A 21,017-nucleotide genomic window follows, 5' to 3' on the forward strand; every position below is an offset into this window, starting at 1 on the left:
GAGTTCTATTCCTCCCTCTGGTGATGGGTTTTGTTTTCCTTGTATCAGGTGTAAATTTGCCTGCATTCTGCACTGCTTCTCCCTTGAGCCTCTGCCAAGGCCATGGTGGTTCCTTTCTGCTGCTGAGGCCAGCTCTACGCTACCCCTTATTTTGGTGTAACTTACTTCATTCAGGGTTGTGAATAATTCACCCTGCGAGTGATACAAGCTACACAGACCTAAGTGGTGATGTGGACTGCATTTTAGCTGACGAAGAGCATCTCCCACCAACATAGCTACTGTGTGTCACAAGGTCCAATTCATTATGCTGATAGCAGAATCCTCTTCAGTTGGCATAGAACAGCATCTCCAGGCACACAGCTGTGGTGCAGCTGCATTCACATTCTCCAAACAGTAATGCTTCTAGCACAGACTAGCCCAGAGTCTTTCCCCTGCTTGGGGGGAAAACAAGAGTCCTTCCAGAAACAGCGTGCCTTTCGGAGGAAGAAGGTACAGAAAGGAAGGATGGGATGAAGTGTGCTTAGTCTTTTGGTCAATTTCTCCCTCACCATCAGGGCTTGCGTGTATGTTTTTTAATTGTCCTAATCAGGGTTGGAGGCCTTCCTTAAGCACTTCCCTTTGGTAACGGCTGGTCCATACCTGGTCCAAGCAGTCTCAGAGGCATCTGGCTCAGCGACTATCTCCTTTGCTGATCTGTCACAGTAACGGCTGTCTTCGGGGCACAGCATTCTTCGCCTGAAGCCAGTCCTTCCTCTGGCAGGCCTTCCCTTTCAAGTTTCCTCCATCCAGGCAGATGAAGCCTTCTTCATCTCTGCCTGTTCACTTGCTTCCTGTAGGGCTGGAGGCCTCAGGATTTCTATCGCTGAGGGTGCTTAGGGACAATCAATGTGTTTGTCCCTGCAGCACTATGCATATGCCTACGCTTTGAACTGGGGGCATGATTCCCAGCTCGCTGAGACTTAGCCACACTAGTGCTTTTTGAGCTAGTCCAGTAAAAATAGCCACACAGCTGTGTCAGTGCATGGGTTAAGCCACCCTGAATACGCTCCTGTCTGAGGTGCTGTGTATGTTTTCAGGACAGCTTGCCACTCACATTGCTTTTGCCACACAATTTTTAGCATGACAGCATGACTGGAGTTAATGTGAATATGGCTACTCAGGCACGGTGGGGTAAGTCCCAGCTCTCAGCATAGCATGAATGTCTCTTCGATTTCTAGAAGAGTCAGGGCCTTGAATTCCTCCCCAGCCATTCTTTTCAGTAAGCTTTCTGGGGCTGGAAGTTGCCAGGCCATCAGTTTGCAGAGTTGTCATTCTTAATGCTGTTTGTTCTGCAAGGGTCCCACAATGCCCCCCATCTTCCACAGCATACCTGCAGGGAACACTACCAGGGGCCAGTGGCTCCATGGCCATCCAGCATTTCTGCTGAGCCTGGCAGCTGATAAAGTGGATATTAGATTTCACAAATTCTCTATTTAATGTACAGTGAACTCGTTCATAGCTGGCATTCTATCATCTGGAACTCTCGAATAACTGGCATTTTAACTATAAGTAAATTTTAATTATATTTTCCATAAGTACAGTATAGTGACAGGAAATACAAATAAATACAGCAAATACAGTAAAAGTTCACAGTGTACAATACTACTGTTGTTGGTAAATTAAGTACTTTGCATACATTTTTGTGTGTTTCTTAATATCTACTCCTGTGTTTCTTTAGTGTTATGCATTGCTAGGCAAACCTCTCTATTATCCAGCATATTTGAATATCCGGCAACCTCCCAGTCCCACTGGATATGAAAGAGTTTACTATACTTATTTCCCCTCTTACCCTAGTATCTGAGCCCTTCCCAGCTTGTAATGTATTTGTCCTCCCCTCACCCTTGAGAAGGTTGGGAAGTGTGATTATCCCCATGTAGCAGACATGGATGGAAACACAGTATCATGCAGAAATTCTGTGATGGAACTGTTTGTCAAACCTAGGTGTACCCAGTCTCAGGCAAGTGCCCGGCCCACAGTGTTGGAAAAGGGCTGATGCTACTAACACATCACAGCCAGGTCACTGAGGAGCCAGTAAGAATTCATACAATCATAGTAGCATAGAACTCTAGGGCTGGAAGGGGCTTTAAGAGGTCTGCTAGTCCAACCCCCTGCCCAAAGCAGGATCAACCCCAACTAAATCATCCCACTCAGGACCATGTTTTTTGATTGTTTTTCAAAGGCTGCTTCCCTAGGAGGGGATTTGGACTGATAACTTTGAGGAAAGGATCTGAGTCCTCCTCACCCTCCCAACCTTGGCAGAAAAAGAGCTAGAGCTTTTGATTAAATAATTATTTAGCAGGGCACAATGGGCTCACTATTCTGTAAATACCATTTGATCTTCTAAGCTTCATTTGTGTTATGTTTTAGCCGTGCTGAACTGTACTGCTGTAAAGCACACCCAGAGGGGTGACACGCTGTGCTCATGAAATAAAATGTGTCGCACTGTGTATAGCTATGCACTCTCACCCCCTACAGATGCACTTCCCTGCATCCTGCGACCTGGAGGTATCACTCGGGAACTTGGGCTGCTTGCTGATGGGGACTGTGGAGAACTTAGACAGACAGGAAAATAGGCATGAAAGGATATTTCAGATTCCATTTCCATTCAGCCTGTGACCTCTGTTATTTTTGTGGCCATAGACACAGGCAAGGTTAACAGGCTAAACAATGTGGGTCTTAAAACAGTGTACCCTTTGAGTAGGGGGTTGGTTATTTTGCCCCAGGGCTGCAGAGTTCTCTTGCATAAGCTGTGACCTCATTCTCCAAGGGGACAGACTTACAGCTAAATCCAGATGTGCTGTGGCAGGCCCTTCTGTTTATCCAGCAGCTATTGGAGTTGGGAGCTGGGGGAGGGGGGTGGAGGGGGAGAGGAGAAGGAGGTCACATATCAAACAGATTTCTAAGGAGCGTGGAGCCCTTTTCCAGAAAACACAGCTGCGTTGGCAGATTGCAGAAAAATGTCCATCTGTCTCATTCCTGCTTTTGCTGCAAGTTGTCCCTTGTTTTTCACTGTTATTCTTTGTTTCATTTTTTTTCCAATGTTTTACCTTTTCATTTCTTCCCTCTGCCCCCTCGGTTTCCCTGTTTCACGTTCCCACCTCCCTTCCCTCTGTACTCCCTCTAGCCATATGAAAGTCCACCGCCTTGCTACGGTTTTGCATTCACCAGCTGGCTCTAATAGCTGCACCACAGAAATCTGCTCCAGTTAGAGATTTAAAGAGAAGAGACTATACATACAAAATCATCATAAACAGCAATGTATCACTCCTGTCCCTAACACCTATAGAAAGCAGAGCTGTTCTTACTGGATCATAATGAATTCAGCTCACAATCTTAAGAAGGCTGGCCTCTCGCCTCAAACTAGTGAGAAGTCTGTGATCTCACTATAATCCTTTCCAGCTGGGTCACTTTGTGGATCTCCAAACAGGCTGCGGGTTAATGGTATGTATTCACATGGTGACCAAACTCAAGGTTAAATCTATGGGTACAGGCAGCAGAACTGTGGGGCCAGCTGCTGTTACTACCTCTGCACAGAAGATATTGTGGGGGCTCTGCCCCAGTGTAAATTAATGGACACTTAAGAGGGATCAGATGTGGGGGGGGGCATGACATGGACCCAGTGGCTCTGGAAGAGGCTGAGGAGCAAGACTTGGTGGGCTGGAATGAGTTCTGAAGTAGGTAGGAGCCCTCCAAGATCTTTCCTTCCTAGCCTGGAGCTGGCTGCCCTCCATTGTACTCGCTTCACTCCTTCTCCCCCTCACCCACAAGTCAATGGGCCTGATTCTCCACTGCTTGGCATCTCTATGGACTCTCTGTCCCATTATCATTACTGAGAGACCTGGATCACTTGCTGAGCTACACACAAGTACATTTTATGTGTTTTAATGGGTGGCATATGTATAAATCCAGGAAGAAAGAATGCAGGCCATGCTCACAGGAGTGGGACCTCTATCCTGAATATCAGTTAGGGCTTCTGGTGGATAATCAACTGAACTTGACATCCCTGTGAGACACCATGGCCAAAAGTGTTCACGTGCTCCCAGGATGCATCAACAAAAGAATGTCAGCCCCTGCAGGCATTCTGTTCGCTCTGTATTTAGCTGATGGACTGCTGCTGGCATATGGTGTTCAGTTCTGGTGCCCATAATTCAAGAGGGATGTTGAGAAATTGGCAAAGGTTTAGAGATGAGGTTGATTAAAGTAGACAGTGTTAGGAAGGGCAGCTATGCAAGCTATCCATCGGGGTATGAACATGCCCAGAGTCTCTGCCTATGTACTCCACCTACTCAACTGAGCTATTTTTAGCACACTAGTATATCTGTCTATGTAAGCTGGGATGCATAAGTTGCAATATTTACACAACTATTTGTAGTACCAGCATGTGTGAGCCCAAGTCTGCCAGACCAGGATTTGGGGCTTGTATGTAAAAAGGCAATAAAAGACCTGGAGCATGGTTGCACCAGGCTTGGTATAGTTGACTCAGGCTCCTGGGACCCAGATTCTGGAGTTATAAAATTACAGTGTAGCTGTTCAGACATGGTCTGGAGCCTGGGTTCTGGAGAGCCTTCCCTTCAGGGGGTGTCAGGCCCTGAGCACCAGCCTCACAGATGTTTTAATCCCCGAAGTTGCTTCACATTTCCTTGCATACAAAAGGGGTTAGAAATTTGTATTTAAAAAGGCTGGGGTGGCGGTGGGAGCTGAGATAAGCCTTTAGAATTCCAACCACATGGGGTTGCCACAGCAGGAAGCTGGGAGGGTGGGGTCTGAGAGCTGGCTTCTCCACCGCTTTGAAACCCAGCAAGGCCACCTCCCCTCAGCAGGCTTTGTGTTATGGGGCCAAGAATTACGGTATTTTTCTCATTTTTGAGCAAAGTTTGAAGCAGCTCCTCAGCGGGTGTGGCTCAGCCCAGCTCCACCAACCCAAGCAGCTTAAACCAGTGCTCTGCAGTTGGTGTGGTGGCACGCTGGTGTGCCTCAAAGCAGCCCTGAGTGTGCCTCAGAGCCGCATGCTGGGAGTGCCATCTGCCGCTCTATACAAGCACCCCTCTGTTTGGTGGCAGCAGCAGGGGCAGTGGCAGAGGCTCTGGGGTTGCAGCTGTTTTGGCGGTGGCTCTGTTGAGTCACAGGTGTTGAGTGGGAGGAGGGAGGACTGCAAGGTGCCTGGCTCTGGGGAAGGGCATTGGGGATTGCGTTAGATCAGGGGGCTGGGAGGGCCTGGTTCTGCAGGAGGGAGAGGGCATTAAGTTAGAGTGGTAGGGGAAGAGCTCAGGGTGCCAGGCTGTGGGGGAGGGGACGGGTGTGCTGTGAAATTAGAACCAGTGGTGAAGTGTGCTACAAGGTGGTAAAGTTGCTGAGCTCTGTCTTAAATTATACAGATTTACATCCACTAATGGGCTCACACATCAAATTCCAGGTTCCTTTTCTTACTTGCTTTGCAATCGCTTCACACTGCATTGCTAACATTTTTTCCAGTGTTTGCATGCAGGTAAAAACGTCTATACAGCTCTAGAACGCGTACAACTAGCCTGAAAGCTGTAGCCTTCTTGTTGGCTTAATACAGAAGAATAGGTAAAACAACTCACCCAACAGAGAGAAGGCCCTTAAGCCAGCCAGGCAATCACGGAGAGACCTACATTGCCAGAGTTTTTCAACACCCCTTTAGGAGTGATAAAGATGCCACTGCCAATGACCAAGCCAACAGTCAGTGCAATGGCCCACACCAGGGTGCTCTTCTTCCTCAGGAACACAGCTTTCTCTTTGCCCTCCCCCTTCATGTTTGACTTCTTTCTGAACTGTCCCATGGCTCTCTGCCTATCTTCTCTGTCGAGTCTTGCAAGCACAGGCCTTCCTAAGAGCTCTCTGTCTACCACCCAACTTGTAGGAATGACACCTCCTCCCCAGTTCTTTTCTCTGCCCCCTATGGGCTCCCCTCTGTCTATGCTTGTGGGTTGCCAGAGAGCAGACTTGGCTGGAATCCCTCGAGCATGAAGCATATAAACAAAAACCAAAGTGAGAAGGAGAAAGAGAGGAGAGTGAAAAGAGATGGGTGCTTCATACCCCAGGCAGAAGAGGGAAATGAACCATTTGGAATTTTACACTGTAAATCCAGCTCTGTGGGACTTTGGCTTGAGGACCCAGTGTTTCCAAGCCAGTGCTTGAGCATCTACGCTGCACTGTAAATCTGGGTTTTCAATTGCTGGACTTGGGTGTCTTTAGCAATGCTTGTGCATTCACACTTCCCACTGCAGACCCTCTGACTCAGGTCTAGCACTTGAGCTGTGGTCACACTACAAAATGATATGGCTTAGACCCAAGTGGCGGGTGGACTCAGGCTCTGACCCACCCTCTAACAAGTCCTAGGACTTGGGACCTGACCTGTATGAGACTGATTTTTGTGTGTGGAGAGAAGTCAGGGTGGGGGCTCAAACAGAATTCAGAACCTGGCTCAGTGTTCAGTTTAGACATATCCAAAGGATACAGTTTGGATCCTACTTATACTGACTTCAGAGGACTTGATCCTGGTTTTCTGTTAGACTGTGGCTAAACTACCTCTCCCTTTCAGAAGGGACATGTAAATTAGGGCCATTGGAAAATGCAAATAAAGCACTTATGAATATTCAGCACCTCGTTTGCATAACGGCCGGCTGGCCCATTGAAAGTGCTGATTTCAATCTAAAAATAGCTGTATAGCCAGGGCTCCTTCCAAAGGGTGGCCTGATTTTGAAAGGATCCTTCTTCCCCCTGCCAAATATATATATATATATATATTTTCATATCACTGACTCATTTGCATTTTTGAATGGCCATACATGCCCCTTCAGAAAGGGAGGGGTAATGTGGCCACAGCCTTAGTGTAATTCAGATCAGATTCAAACCCATACATTTCCCTGTGGGGTTTTTACTGCCAGTTTAAAATTCAGAGCTACAAGCAGGCTAAGAGCTAAACTCTGGTTACAAAACCATACAGGAACATAAGGCTTGTAATAGTGCACCAGAAACCTGGCCTAGCAAATCTAACCGTGGCCAATACTTGGCACTTTAGAGATGGTTACTCAACCTCCATCCATCACGAGATATTTTGTAGTGGCTCTGGAACAGTTTTTGGAGTGCAGCTGGACCTGCTGGTGGGGTAGGGGTGGCAAAAGGGGCAGCAGTCTGTGAGGGGAGCGGGCTAACACCACAGTCTCAGTAGCACTAAGGGCTGACTGCCCTAGGCCCCTTCCTTCCTTCCGGGGCACAGAGCCAGGCCTCCCTACCACCTTGCCCCAGAGTCCTGTGGTGGCTGTCAGCCCCACGGAGTACGGCTGTTGAGGTTTATTCCCCACCTACCTCTGTTCGTACTTCTCACTGCCCCCCAAACGGGGACTGTCAGCCAGGACCAGTGTTCCCTGTAAGCTGTGTATGTACATGGCCACCCAGGAGAGAGTCAGGCACTGCCTGGCTGATTAGCAGAGTTCCCACAGTCAGCAGCCTGTGATTCTACTGGTGCTGCACAGCCACATGTCTTGGTGCACATAACAAAATTTATTCTGAACATGGATGTTAAAAATTAGAGGGGACATTGGTCAGGACCCCTGGCTGGTGGCTAGTGACAGAGTCCCTCCTCCACTAGGTGCAGGATTGGAAGCCCTGTGGGACCCGGACCAGTCGCAGAGACCCCAGGCAGCAGTGAGGCCAATGGCTGGGACCCTGCATGTGGGACAGCATCTGAGCAGGATTTATGACTGAGCAGGATCCTTGGCAGCATGTGCCCAATGGCCAGGATCCTAAGTGGCAGGGGCTTGGGGCTAGAAGAGCAGGCCCAAAACCCGGGGAACAGCACTCCTCTCACCCCTACATCCCAAGCCTATTGTGTCTTGTCTATACTGAGGTTTTACCAACCAGTTTAGTGCCACTGATGGAAATCTCTTGTAAAAGTGCTCTGGTCTGGTGTAGCTTATTCCAGTTTCAAATAAGGCTGAAGTACATCAGTGGATGCCATGGCTTTCTCTGGTATAGTTACATCAATGCCACTAAAGATCCCTAGGAATTTACCAGGCCAGCACCAAATCTGCTGGGCCACCCATTACCTTGGTGGTAGTGAAGCAAATGTTTTTACTTGCTCCATATACGTGGCCTTTCACAAGGCTGACCTACCCTATTGTGCAATGCTGTATGCAAAGGAAAAGTTCCTTCCGGACTCCTAGACCCTCAGTGATCGACTCAGCTCCGAAGCATGAAATTTGATTTCCTTTGTCTTAACATGCATAGCTAGAAATGCAGTTATCGGCCCTGCTGCAATTTGTTTTTCTATTCAATCCAATTACATTCTAGAGAGAGCCTCTGGCAGCAGCGAATCCCTCCTCCCCCCAGCTGTCTGCACACTGTGTAAAGCACTGTTTGCATTTCTTTGAATTTGTTCTAAATTTACATACCATTAATGATGTAGTTAGGCTCACAAGTAAATACAACCCTAAGGCTCAAAGTTCAGAGGTAAGATAAACAGTATGCAATTAAGAGAAGAGGCTCCAAGGCTGGACATAGACTGCAGGACAAAACAACCAGGAGAACTGAGACCAGACTGACTGGGTTGAGAGTAACAGCAACGAAGGGTCCTGTGGCACCTTATAGACTAACAGAAAAGTTTTGAGCATGAGCTTTCGTGAGCACAGACTCACTTCATCAGATGCAGCATCTGATGAAGTGAGTCTGTGCTCACGAAAGCTCATGCTCAAAACTTTTCTGTTAGTCTATAAGGTGCCACAGGACCCTTCGTTGCTGTTACAGAGCCAGACTAACACGGCTACGCCTCCGATGGGTTGAGAGTAGTGGCATAGGTCACCTTGTCTCCAAAAGCGTTGTCCCACTGAGCTGGTGGCAGGTCCCCATCAAGCATCGCCCTGCATCCAGTTTTATGGCTTGAACCAAAGGCCCCTCAAGTCACTGTGAGTCATTTAGTTAACTTCAGTGGAATTTTGATCAGGCGCCCATCAAGATGGGAATCTTGAGGGGTTTGTAACAATCTGACTTTCTGTAGAAATGCATAGACAGTCTCATGCACATGAAAAACTCAACCAGGAGGGTTGAAGCTCCAGCAACTCCCACTAAATTTACCTGAAGTTGTGGGTGTTCTGGCCCTTCTGGAAATCAGCTCTTCTTGTATTGATTTAACTAACTGGGGTCCTGAATCAGTTTGGTTACATCAGTGCAACCCTTCTTGTCAGTTTTTACCTGGAACAAGGTCTGGCTGTATTGATTTAGCTTCACTCAGTAAAGCCACAAGCCAGGCTTTAGTAGTACCCTGAACCTTGATTATAAACCTCCTGTGCAGAGGTAAAAATTAGTGGAATCTGTACAGATATGTGACTAAGCTGAGTTTGATTTGGTTCTCATCCCACTCCCCATCCTGCGGGTGCTAGGAAAGTAGCCCGGGTAGCACACTCATTCCCAGGTGACAGTCTCTGGCAACGGCCAGCCAGCTGCTTTGGAAGAAAGTACAAATCACCCTGCAGCTGACAGTTATAGGACAAAAAGTTCCCAGGGAAGAGAAGTTCTAACTCTCAGCGCTCGGAGGTTGACAACTTGAAGCAGGAGGTTTGTAGCCCCTCACAAACTCTTCAGGACATGTTTTCCTTGGGTAATTACTGCCATTGTTGTAAAGGAAGGAAGTCCAATCCAGAGGGGAGGCTGAACCCTTACAGGTAGTGAGGCTGGAGCAGGTGGAGGATGGGACACCAGCACACCAGAGCCGTGTCTACACGTGCACGCTACTTCGAAGTAGCGGCACTAACTTTGAGATAGCGCCCGTCACGGCTACACGCGTCGGGCGCTATTTTGAAGTTAACTTCGATGTTAGGCGGCGAGACGTTGAAGTCGCTAACCCCATGAGGGGATAGGAATAGCGCCCTACTTCGACGTTCAACGTCGAAGTAGGGACCGTGTAGTCGTTGCGCGTCCCGCAACGTCGAAATTGCGGGGTCCTCCATGGCGGCCATCAGCTGAGGGGTTGAGAGACGCTCTCTGCAGCCCCTCAGCTCAATGGTGGCTGCATGGAGCGGCCCCTTAAAGGTCCCCTCCCCCTCCCTTCCTGTGCAGGAAGCTGAGGGAACGTGCAGGCGGCAGCCCAGACACGCGGCCAGCCTGCACGTTCCTCAGCCAGCACAGAGAGCCACCCCAGCTGCGATGGCTGCCCGGCAGCCCCCCCAGCGCCCCCAGGGGACCTCCCCCAAGGGGAGACAGGGCAGCCAGCCCAGCCAGGCGGGCAGCCAGGCTGGCAAGTGGCAGCGGGGCCCCTCCTGGACGGAGGCCGAGCTGCGGGACCTGCTGGGGCTCTGGAGCGAGGAGGAGGTGCTCCAGGTAATGGGGAGCAAGAGGTGGAACGCGGATGCGTTCGCTCGGCTGGCCGACGGCCTGGCTGCCCGGGGTCACCCTGCCCGCACTCCTGATCACGTCAGGAGTAAGGTGAAGGAGCTGCGGCAGGGTGACTCCCGGGCTCGGGATGCGGCTGGCCGATCTGGGGCCACCCCCGTCACTTGCCCCTTTTACAGGGAGCTCAGGGACATCCTGGGCCCCCGGCACACCTCCTCCCCTCCGGCCACCCTTGATACTTCGGCCGACGAGCCCCAGCAGGCCCTGCAGCTGGAGTCTGCCCTGGAGGCAAGCCCCGCACCCCGGGGGCCCCCCCCGGAGCCCAACCCCGGGAGATCGTGGCAGGAGGAGGAGGAGGCGGAGGGGGTGGGGGGGGGGGGCTCCTCCTCTGCAGAATCCAGGCTGCAGATCCTCCTCCTGCCATCCCGGAGCAGCAGCCGGGCCTCCACCCCCCGGGGATCTCCGGACCGTGGGAGTGGACCGACAGGTATGTACCCCCCTCTGGTGTACACCCCTGGGCTTGAGGGGCGGGGGTAAGAGATATGTGTCCAGGCCCCCCCACATGCTCACATGGCCATGGCCCCGAGGACAGCAGGGCCATGTCCCTCACAGCAGTGCATCAGCCCCTGCCCCCCCCCAACCTGCACGACAGTGCCATGCCCCATCCCCGGGGCAGGGGGGAGCGGAACCTCGAGGGGCCCCCGGGAGGAGGGGGTGGGACACCCCGCAGCAGCAGCAGCAGCAGCAGCAGCAGCAGCATGTGATGGAGTGGGGGGAGTGCAAAAGGGAGACTCAGGCTAGATATGAGCAACAAGAGCCGAATAGCTCCCAGGGGCAAAGGATGATCCTGGGGCTACAGCTGGCAGGTGACACCTCTGCCCTGAACAAAGAGGAGGGAGGAGTCGAGCTGGCTTGGAATTGGTGGGGGAGGGCGGGGGCCACAGGTAGAGGCTAGGGGAAGGGAGAGCTGGAAGGCAGCCAGCCTGAGGAGGGGGAAAGCTTCATCCCAGAGGGGCACCCCTTGGGGTCTTCTCCCCAGGACGGGTTGGAAGGACTGTCTCTTCCGACAGCTGGTGCTGTCACTCCTGGGAGAAACTGGGCATCTGTGGCCTAAGACACCTCTCTGTCAGACCCTGCGGAGTGAAGTGAGAGTCGCTCCCACCAGGGGACGGGGTGCAGTGCAGGGGGACCCCTGAACCCCATCCATCACAGCAGCATCTCCCGGGGACGGGGATGGGAAACCTGCAGCACAGGGCTGGGGGGACAAAGGCCACGGCTCGGGGCCCACACTAACGCCTGTCTCCATTCTTCTTCCCCCCCTCCTCTCCTGTGTCCCGCACCTGCACCATCAGAAGGACCGGAAGAGAGCGCCGGCGAGGCATCAGTGGTCCCGGAGAGCCCTCCGGGGCCATCGCTCCAGGCAAGCCCCTCGGCCGAGGACCGACCGGCCCCACGGCGGGCTAGACGGCGGACCCCGCGCCACCACCAGCTGACGGCGACGGACCCCCAGCTGCTGGCCATCCACCGTCGGCAGCTGGAGGTCGCAGAGCAACACCTGCAGCTGCAGGAGCAGGCGCTGGCCTGGCGCCAAGAGGCATGGGGGGCCTACATGGAGCCTTTCAACTGCCTGGTGGACTACCTGGCCCCACATGCTGCGCCGGCCGCCGCAGCGCCCGACATGCCTGCTCCACCCGCCGCACCACCAGCTGCTCCGCACGTCGCCGTCCCGTCCACCGTCGCCCCGCCACCCACCGCCAAGGGCCGGAGCGCCGAGGGACCCCTGGAGCCAGCTGAGACTCCCCGGGCATATCTTCCGGTCCGCCCCACCCCCAGCCAGCCCCGGACAGGGCTGCGGCCGCGACGGGGCTCCCGGCCACCCACGCCCAGTGCCGGACTTTAGGGGCGAGGGGCCCGGGACATGGCCCCACCTTGTATATAGTTGGGACTTATTATTTTGTGCCCCCCGTTTGCCCCGTCCCCCCCATGTAAATAGTTCTCCCCTTTATCATCCCTGGTTTTCTTTTTATTACTGAACACACTTTTTTATTACTATTGTTTTATTTGTACATATTACTTTGGTTCCACACATGTTGTATATAGTTTGTTCTTGTTTTATATTTATAGTTAAAAAAATAAGTTCTTAAAGAAAAAGCAGTTTAAGTTCAGCCACAAGTGCGTGCTGTCATTTGTCCAGGAAAAGTGGGAGGGGGGTGCAGTTGGGTGCTCCATGGTGTGGGCGTTGGGGCAGGGAGTGTGGTGGAGGAAGGGGTGGGCAGTGGGGGGCCTGGCAGAGTTCACCCCGCGGCCTCATCATTGAAGTGGGCCTGCAGGGCCTCCCGGACCCGGGTCCCTTTGGGGTCCACCTGCCGACTGGGGGCAGTGGGTGGCTGCACGTCGGCCCTGCCGGCCTCCACAGCCCAGCCCTGGAAAAAGGCCTCCCCCTTGCTCTCCACCAAATTGTGCAGGGTGCAGCAGGCACCCACAATCAGGGGGATGTTGTTGGGGCCCGTATCCAGGCGGGTCAGGAGACATCTCCAGCGTCCCTTCAGGTGGCCAAATGAGCACTCCACCACCTGGCGCGCGTGGTTCAGGCGCTGGTTGAAGCGCTCCGGGCTAGCGGAGAGATGGCCCGTGTACGGGTGCATGAGCCAGGGCCGGAGGGGGTATGCCGCATCTGCGATGACGCAGAGGGGCATGGTGGTGTCCCCCAGAGGGATCTCCCACTGGGGGATGTAGGTCCCTGCCTCCAGCCGGCGGCACAGGCCCGAGTTCCGGAAAACCCGGGCGTCGTGGGTGCTGCCATGCCAGCCCACATAAATGTCCTGGAAATGGCCCCGGCTGTCCACCAAGGCCTGGAGGACCACAGAATGGTAGCCCTTGCGATTGATGTAGCGTCCTCCACTGTGATGCGGGGCGCGGATGGGGATGTGAGTCCCATCCAGAGCCCCGAAGCAATTGGGGAAGCCCAGGGTGGCAAAGGCCGTGATGGTGGCATCTGGGTCCCCCAGCCTCACGAGCCTGTGCAGGAGCATGGCATTGATGGCACACACAACCTGCAGGGAAAGCACATGGGACAGCACCAATGAGGGGTGAGCAGGGTGTGTGTGGCCCTGCCCTGCCCTCCCCTCCCCTCCCCTGCCCTGACCTCCTCTGCCCTGCCCTGCCCTCCCCTCCTCTGCCCTGCCCTCCCCTCCCCTCCTCTGCCCTGCCCTGCCCTGGCCTCCCCTCCCCTCCCCTGCCCTCCTCTGCCCGGGCCCCCCTCCCCTCCCCTGCCCTCCCCCCCATGGGTTCTCTTACCTCCATGAGGACAGCCCCGACGGTGGCCTTGCCGACACCAAACTGCTGCCCCATGGATCGGTAGCTGTCGGGAGTGGCCAGCTTCCAGACAGGGATGCCGACCCGTTTCTCCACTGTGAGGGCACGCCGCATGGCGGTGTCCTGGTGCCTGAGTGCGGGGGTGAGCCACTGGCACAGCTCCATAAATGTCTGCCGGCTCATCCTGAAGTTCCTGAGCCAGCGGTCATCGTCCCACTCCCCAACCACCAGCCGCTCCCACCAGTCGGTGCTGGTGGGGGTAGCTCCATAGCTGCCGGCATGTGAGGCGGGGGTGGGGGAGGGGCGGGGTGCTGCAGGGTTGGGGGTTGAGCCCTGCTGCCCTGGGGGCAGCTCCTCCTCCGGTGTATCAAGGAGGTGCTCAGCTGCCTCCCGCATGGCATGGAGCAGGGCAAGCCCTGCTCCTGCCGGGAGGGCTGGGTGGACCTCTGGCTGCTGCTGCTGCTGCTGCTGCTGGGTGTCCATGCCTGCGTCGCCCGGGGTCTGTGTGCCTATGGCTCTTCAGACCGCGTGCTGTGCAGGCTGAGTGTGTCTGGGAGGGGCCCTTTAAGGGAGCGGCTAGCTGTTGCCCCGGAAGCGCTAGTCCGCCCTGTGACCCTGTCTGCAGCTGTGCCTGGCATCCCTGTGTGCTACTTTGGCGTGTAGACGGTCCCTCGCTGCGCCTATTTCGATGTGGTGCTGTGCAATGTCGAAGTTGAACATCGACGTTGCCAGCCCTGGAGGACGTGTAGATGTTATTCATCGAAATAGCCTATTTCGATGTAGGCTTCACGTGTAGACGTAGCCCATGAGTCACAGGTGAAATACCTGAAAATGGAGGGCTGAGCAGAGAACAGTTCCAAAAGGAAACAAATGAAAAGTTACAGATTATAGGGATGCTGTGAAGATAAAATCTTATCTTAATAGCTCCTTGCTGGGTAACACCTGGAATCATTAATTACAACAGACAAATAGGCCAAAGGTTCTACTTCTTCACTCCACTTATGCTATTTCTTTTTCTACTGAATTCCACTTAGTGTGGACCATGAAAGGTGGTTGTTTCACTTTCTCTTCAGAAGTCACTTCACTTCCTTTTCTCATGCAGTAACCTAAAACCGTTCTGTGTGATCTCTACCGCTTAGTGGGCATCTTTCCATTAAACCCTCAAACAAAATCCTGAGCGTGTTTTTACTTCTACTTTTACTTCATGTTCTATATAGTATCCCTCCCACACATACCTTGGAGCACCATGGAGTCATTTTCCAAGAGTAACATCCTCTCTTCCTCACCCACCATTGTGGCTGCAGACCTAGACTTTGGCACCAAACCACGTTTGTTGCCCATACGCCTTAATCTTGAATCAGATCCCCTGTGTGCCTCCGTGGTTCCTTCTATTAAATTTAGCCCCCTTCTCCTCCTTGGCACCTCAGTCCAGATCCAAGCCCTCCCTGATGCCGGTGAAGCTCAGTCCCAACCTGCAGCACTGTACTGCTGCTGGTGATATTCAACCAGAAAGGCCATTTACTTTTCAAGAGGTATCTGGTTGTGTGGCATCTCCAACTCCACCCACCCGGTCCCGCTGTGGGGGTTTGCACTCCTTTCAATGCTAGGAGGTAGTGTGGTCCAGTTTAGGGTTTCCCAGCCTGTGGGTTGCAACCCAACATAACCTTAGCAATGCCGCAGTGTCAGAGTGTAGCCTGCCATGGGGGAGAAGAGCTCCAGGTGTCACAGCTGTGGTATCGTGAGCTTAGTACTTACTGTGCTCGTGTGTCACTAGTAAGCCAGATATTACCGGCGCTCAAGCAATTTACAGGGTCGTGACAGGAAACTATTTACAAATGGATCCTGATTTGAAAAAGGTTGAGAACCACTGACCTGGTTCACTAGAAGAAGGACCCAGGAATTCCTCAGCTCTAATTCTCATTCTGCCTCTGGTTGCTGTGATAGTGGGCAAGGAACTTGACCTCTGCTTGCCCTGGTTTTAACCTCTGTTAAACAGAGATAATGCTCCTTACCTCCCTTTCCTATGAGAGACTAACTAGCTGATGTTAATGCTTTAGGTCTTCAGTGCTTTGTACAATCTATCGTATCAACAGTTGCTAGCTCTTGTGTTTAAGGAACATGTTATAGTCCTGCCACTGCCAATTTAGCCTCAGCAACGGCCCAAGTGGGTTATGAACAGAGAAGCTCCCCAGCAAAGCAGTATAAACAGCGGAGTGAAGTTGTGCCTAGCAACTAGCAATAGCTGGGAAGCGTTGAAGGAAAGAAAGAAAGAAAAGCCTCAATGGGTTAAAAAAGAAATGCGCTTGCCTGGTGACTTTTGTGTTTAGCTTATATTGCAACAAATCAATAACAGCTGATCTGGGAGGCCAGCAGCACAGAGGCTGCAGAGAGCTTGGTTCTGAGGAGGAGTTATGGGCAGGACATGGTGTACTATTACATATCTGCAGTAACATAGTTAGGAACTGTCTGCACTGAAGCCGAGTCAGCAAGTAAAGGTGAGTGTCTTAAAAAGGTCAGAGTGAAAAGAAATGTTCTATGCCACGGGGAAAATACGTGAGGCTCTGAGTTCGAAACTATAGGATGTTAGAGAAAGCTCAGCTCAAGAAAGTTGATCGAGATGCTGCGTAATTTCTGAAGGTGTGTGGGTAAGAGGGCAGGTCACCATCCCACATTCCACCTCAGAGTGCATCTCAGAGCAGTCGGGCTCTGTGGGCAGGGGCCAGGTCCTGGGAATTTTGCCAGCTGGTAGCAGGCTCTTTTGGGGGAGTAGCAAGAGTGAGTTTGGTGCAGCTCAGCATTGTGCTACCTGCCCTGCCTGGGGATTAACTGGCCATTCAGAGGTGTCCTGATATGGAGATCAGGGCAGGGATGGCTGCTAGGCAGCCAGTACTCCAGGTTCCACAACGAGGATAGTTAGGGGCCTGAGCAGGCAGGGAAGCGCTCCCCAGTTTCTGGTCCGAGGGCTACTGGCAGGAGGCAATGATTTTCAAACTGTGGGACTGAAACTTGTGTGCTGAATGGAAGGCAGAGATCGAAGAGTGGGGGGTGTTTCATGCATCACCTCTGGGTAGATCAACCACAATTTTAGTTAGAGCCTAGAGTTACTTGTACTGGAATGCTGTGCTCTGGGTTCCCTCATGTTTTACATTTAGTGTACCCTTAATCTGAATGGAGACATGAAAGAATGAAGCCACACAGAGGTAACAGAGTGAGAGTAGGCAGGCGATTCTCATTAGAAGTGATTTTGTCTTCCAATAGCAGAACAATGCAGTAGAAGAGAGGATGATTTCCCACATGAAAAGAAAAAGTTTCTGCTGGAAAAAAAGGGCCCTGGGTTTGCTAAGGGGTTGGATAAGAGAGATGACAGTGGCAGAGAGTCAAATCTTTAAGAGTACAGGTGACTGGGTATGTGACAGGTTTAGAGCCCTATTGGGTAATGTTGTTGGCACTCACAATATTATGCTTATAAGAAGCACACAGAATTTTTTAAGGGAAAAGTCAATATGCTGCATTTATTAAGAATACAACAGTAAAGCAGCTGGCATACACACAGACACACACACACTATCGCACCAGTTGATGTTGTAGTCACCAGTCTGTGTCTTACGGAAGCCCGGTGGCCAAGCCAAGGCAAGTATGAGGGAGGAGCAGGGTTCTACTCATCTGGACTGATGCTCCAAGATCTTTCGGCAGAACAGAACCCAAAGCCCCTAGCAAAGCAACCCATTTTTGTCATTGTTTTCCTTCATTGGGATCAGTGAGTTTCACACCATCATTCTGTAATTGTTGCTGTTGGGTAAGTGCTTGTTTTTTCCAGTTGTTCCTCTCCTCCTTTATCTGTTCTTTCATCATATTGTCTTCAGTTACAGCTATGTTGTCCCAATTGATAGGCGCTTTCCTCATCTTGTAGAGTCCTCAATCTGCCGTCTTTTCACATCTCAATGGGTACATTGATACTTGCTTGGTGTTTCTGGGTTTTCAGCCCCTGCTCTGACCAGCTGGATGCTTTAGACTAATCTTCTTTCAAACACACGCATTCCTCACTCACACAAACAAAAATTACATTGTTGCGTCCCACAAGCAAGGATTAGAGTTGCTTTTGCAAAAACAGATTTAGTAAAAATAAATCTAATATTAAAATAACTACTACTATTCAAAATTCTTTCATAATACAAAATACTCCTGTATTTTAAAGAGGAAATTCAGTCCTAAGGGTGAACAAGTGAGCACAGTGAGTCAGGAGGACCCTTTTGGTCTGTTCCTTCCTTAATACTAATAACAAGCAGCCTGCTTAATTTATCTTTACCAACAGCACAAAACTGTTCTTTTCTGCTTTGTTGTAGGACTGCTACTTTTAAATCTGTTAGTGAGTGTCCAGGGAGACTGATGTGTTCTCCTACAGGTTTTCGTATCTTACCGTTCCCGATGTCTGATTTATGTCCATTTATTCTTTTACGCAGAGACTGTCCAGTTTGGCCAATGTAAATTGCAGCGGGGCATTGCTGGCACATGATGGCATATGTTATATTAGTTTATGTGCAGGTGCAAGAGCCCCTGATGGAGTGGTTGATGTTATGTCCTGTGATGATATCGCTGGCGTTGATATGTGAGCAGAGTTGGCAGTCTGGTTTGTTGCAGGAATTGGTTCCAGGTTTACAGGTACTGTGTCGTGGTTTATAGCTGCTGGTGAGAATTTGTTTAAGGTTGGCAGGCTGTAGGCAAGAACAGGCCTGCCTCCCAAGGTCTGTGAGAGTGAGGGATTGTTGTCCAGGATGGGTTGCAGATCACTGATGATGTGCTGGAGAGGCTTTTAGGTAACACTTCAATTTCCCTGAACACTCAGTAGCAGATTTAAAAGTAGCAGTCCTACAACAAAAAATTTTCAAAAATCAAATGGAGAGAGAAATCTCTGAGCTGCAATTCATTTGTAAATTTGACTCCATCAACCAAGGATTGAACAGAGACTGGGAGTGGTTGGCCCATTACAAAAACAGTTTCTCTGCTCTTGATGTTCACACCTCCACAGTAGAATCTGACAATGGGCCACATCCCCCCGAATGATCTGACTTGTTTTCTCCTCTCTTGAAATACACTACCGACAATGGGCCATTTCCACCCTGACTGACCAGACCCTTGTCAGCTCTGACACTCCCTTTTACTGAGACCTCCTCTTTAAATCCCTCTCAACGCTCCCCACCACTCATGCATCTGATGAAGTGGGTCTTTGCCCACGAAAGCTTATGCTCCAAAAGATCTGTTAGTCTGTAAGGTGCCACAGGACTTTTTGTTGTTTCTGGTTAAAAGTGTCAGTTCTGAAGGCTGGTGTCCTTTAGCTAAACAACAGGTATGGCATGGTCATTGGCAGTGCAGTCTTCCCTGTGCTGCTGTGCCCTGCCACGGTGCCTCAGCTTGGTGAAGAGTCCTTCAAGAGGTGGGGGAAAGATATTTCAGCCTCTGAGCTCATTCAGCCCTTGGCCTCTGTGGGGCTCGTGGTAACATATGTGTTTGTGAGGTGAGTAGTACTGAAACCACCAAGACCCTTCCCATAAGAAACCAAAGATCTATTGACCATTGCTATCTCTGCCACTCTGGGTCAGAGCTGAAGCAAAGAACGAGTTTTGGAAGGCATTTCTCTACCAGGATGTTGCCTCTTTGAGCCTTGGAATTGCTCAGCATGAGATCAAAGTTTTAAACAAACTACATTTTAATTGTACTTTGGAGTGCTGGGACTGACTTTTTTGAGGGTGGTGGCAGAGGGAGGTTTTTTTTTGTTTGTTTTTTGCTTTGTTGTCATTGTTGTTTTTGCATTGACATGTGTAAGAGAATAGTAACACAAAGGTGGCCGTGTTAGTCTGTATTCTCACAAAAAAACCCAGCAGTCATGTAGCACTTTAAAAATTAACAAAATAATTCTTAGGTGATGAGCTTTTATGGGACAGACTCACTTCTTCAATTTCAGCAAGGTTTTGCTCTGCTTTGAAGGAGGAGCGTACACCTCTGCGTGATATCTCTGCTGGGAATGTTTAGATTGTTTTTAATTTTGTCCTTTGCCACTGAGAAAACAATTTTAAAACAGGACAAATAGTCTTAGTTGCTGCGGGAGGCCTGTTCCTGAGAGTGGAAGAAGGACAAGGCATCTTCCACACACACCACCACCCCATCGGAGGTGGCATGGTAATGAGGCAATTTGAAACAGATCTATGAGGCACTAACATGCATATTCAGTGCCTCATTAGCATAATGGTAGCTGCGCAGATTTCAAAGTGCAGACTTTGAACTGCAGATTGACAGTGAAGATGGAGGCAGCTTCAAAATAAGCTGAATATGCACGTTAGCACCTCATTAGCCTTCTTTGAGCTGCCTCATTATCATGCTCCCTCTGACGGGAGGTGGCATGTGTAGAAGCAGCCCAAGTCAAAGGGGGAAGAGTAGCAGCTTCAGAGCACGTGAACTCATGCTACAGTTCATGGTAGCTTCCCATGATAGAGATTGTCACAGTGGAATGCTGATCTCTGGAAGCTGTTATTTCTGTTACCTTCAAGCTGGCTGTGTTGTCTGGGACTGGGAGCCAGGAATCCTGAGTTCCCCTCCCTGCTTGTTCCACAGTGCCATTGATGTGTCTTGCCTAGCATGTGTGTAAGACCTTCAGAACAGACATGGCGTGGGCATGTGCCCCACCACAATGGGATCCCCACCTCAGCATGGTTCTCCAGGGTCACTATGGTAATAAAAATAAATATGTTTTTCTCTTACCCCCTTGTCCTTCTCTCCATCTCCACCCTCTACCAGGCTTTGGGTTCTGCTGAGACAAATAGTGATTTATGCTGTTCTGGAAAGTTGGTAAAATTACTTGAAACACAGCTGTGAAGTGCAACCTTAAGCAATCCTGTTGGTAGTGGAAAAGGTTCTGTGTTTTGGAGGGAGAAGGATTTGAGCCAGCAGTTAATGAAAAAGGTGAACAAAAAGCAGCTTTATGCATTTTTATATCAAGCACGTTGTGCTTAGTAGTGAGCATTGCCACAAAGATTAACATAGCTACATTTTAATGACCGGTGCATGAATTCAACTGGAATGCAGAGCAGAACAGTTTGTTCAGGTGCTGCCCAGTGCTAGGTATGTTTGACCCTGGTATGCAATAACTTCTTTCTTTTCCCCCTCAATAGCCTGCAGAACAAATCCCAGTTGATTTCACATTCCTGAAATCTGTAGTATTTCCCATTAATTCCAGATACAGTATTCCTGGTGGCATTGGTGTGACAGACTGTGTGGCTAAATATGTAACGTTCAGGAGTTAATTCAGATGCTTGGTAAATTTG

The 21,017-nt window shown here is 50.8% G+C and overlaps 1 pseudogene; it reads right to left on the reverse strand.

The window, feature by feature from the left end:
* Positions 1-5,840, reverse strand: part of LOC142016922 (cystine/glutamate transporter-like) — a 35,720-nt pseudogene extending 29,880 nt beyond the window's left edge.
* Positions 5,841-21,017: the final 15,177 nt, after the last annotated feature.

The sequence above is a fragment of the Carettochelys insculpta genome, chromosome 1 (genome assembly GCF_033958435.1).
Source record: "Carettochelys insculpta isolate YL-2023 chromosome 1, ASM3395843v1, whole genome shotgun sequence".
NCBI classification, from domain to species: Eukaryota; Metazoa; Chordata; order Testudines; family Carettochelyidae; genus Carettochelys; species Carettochelys insculpta.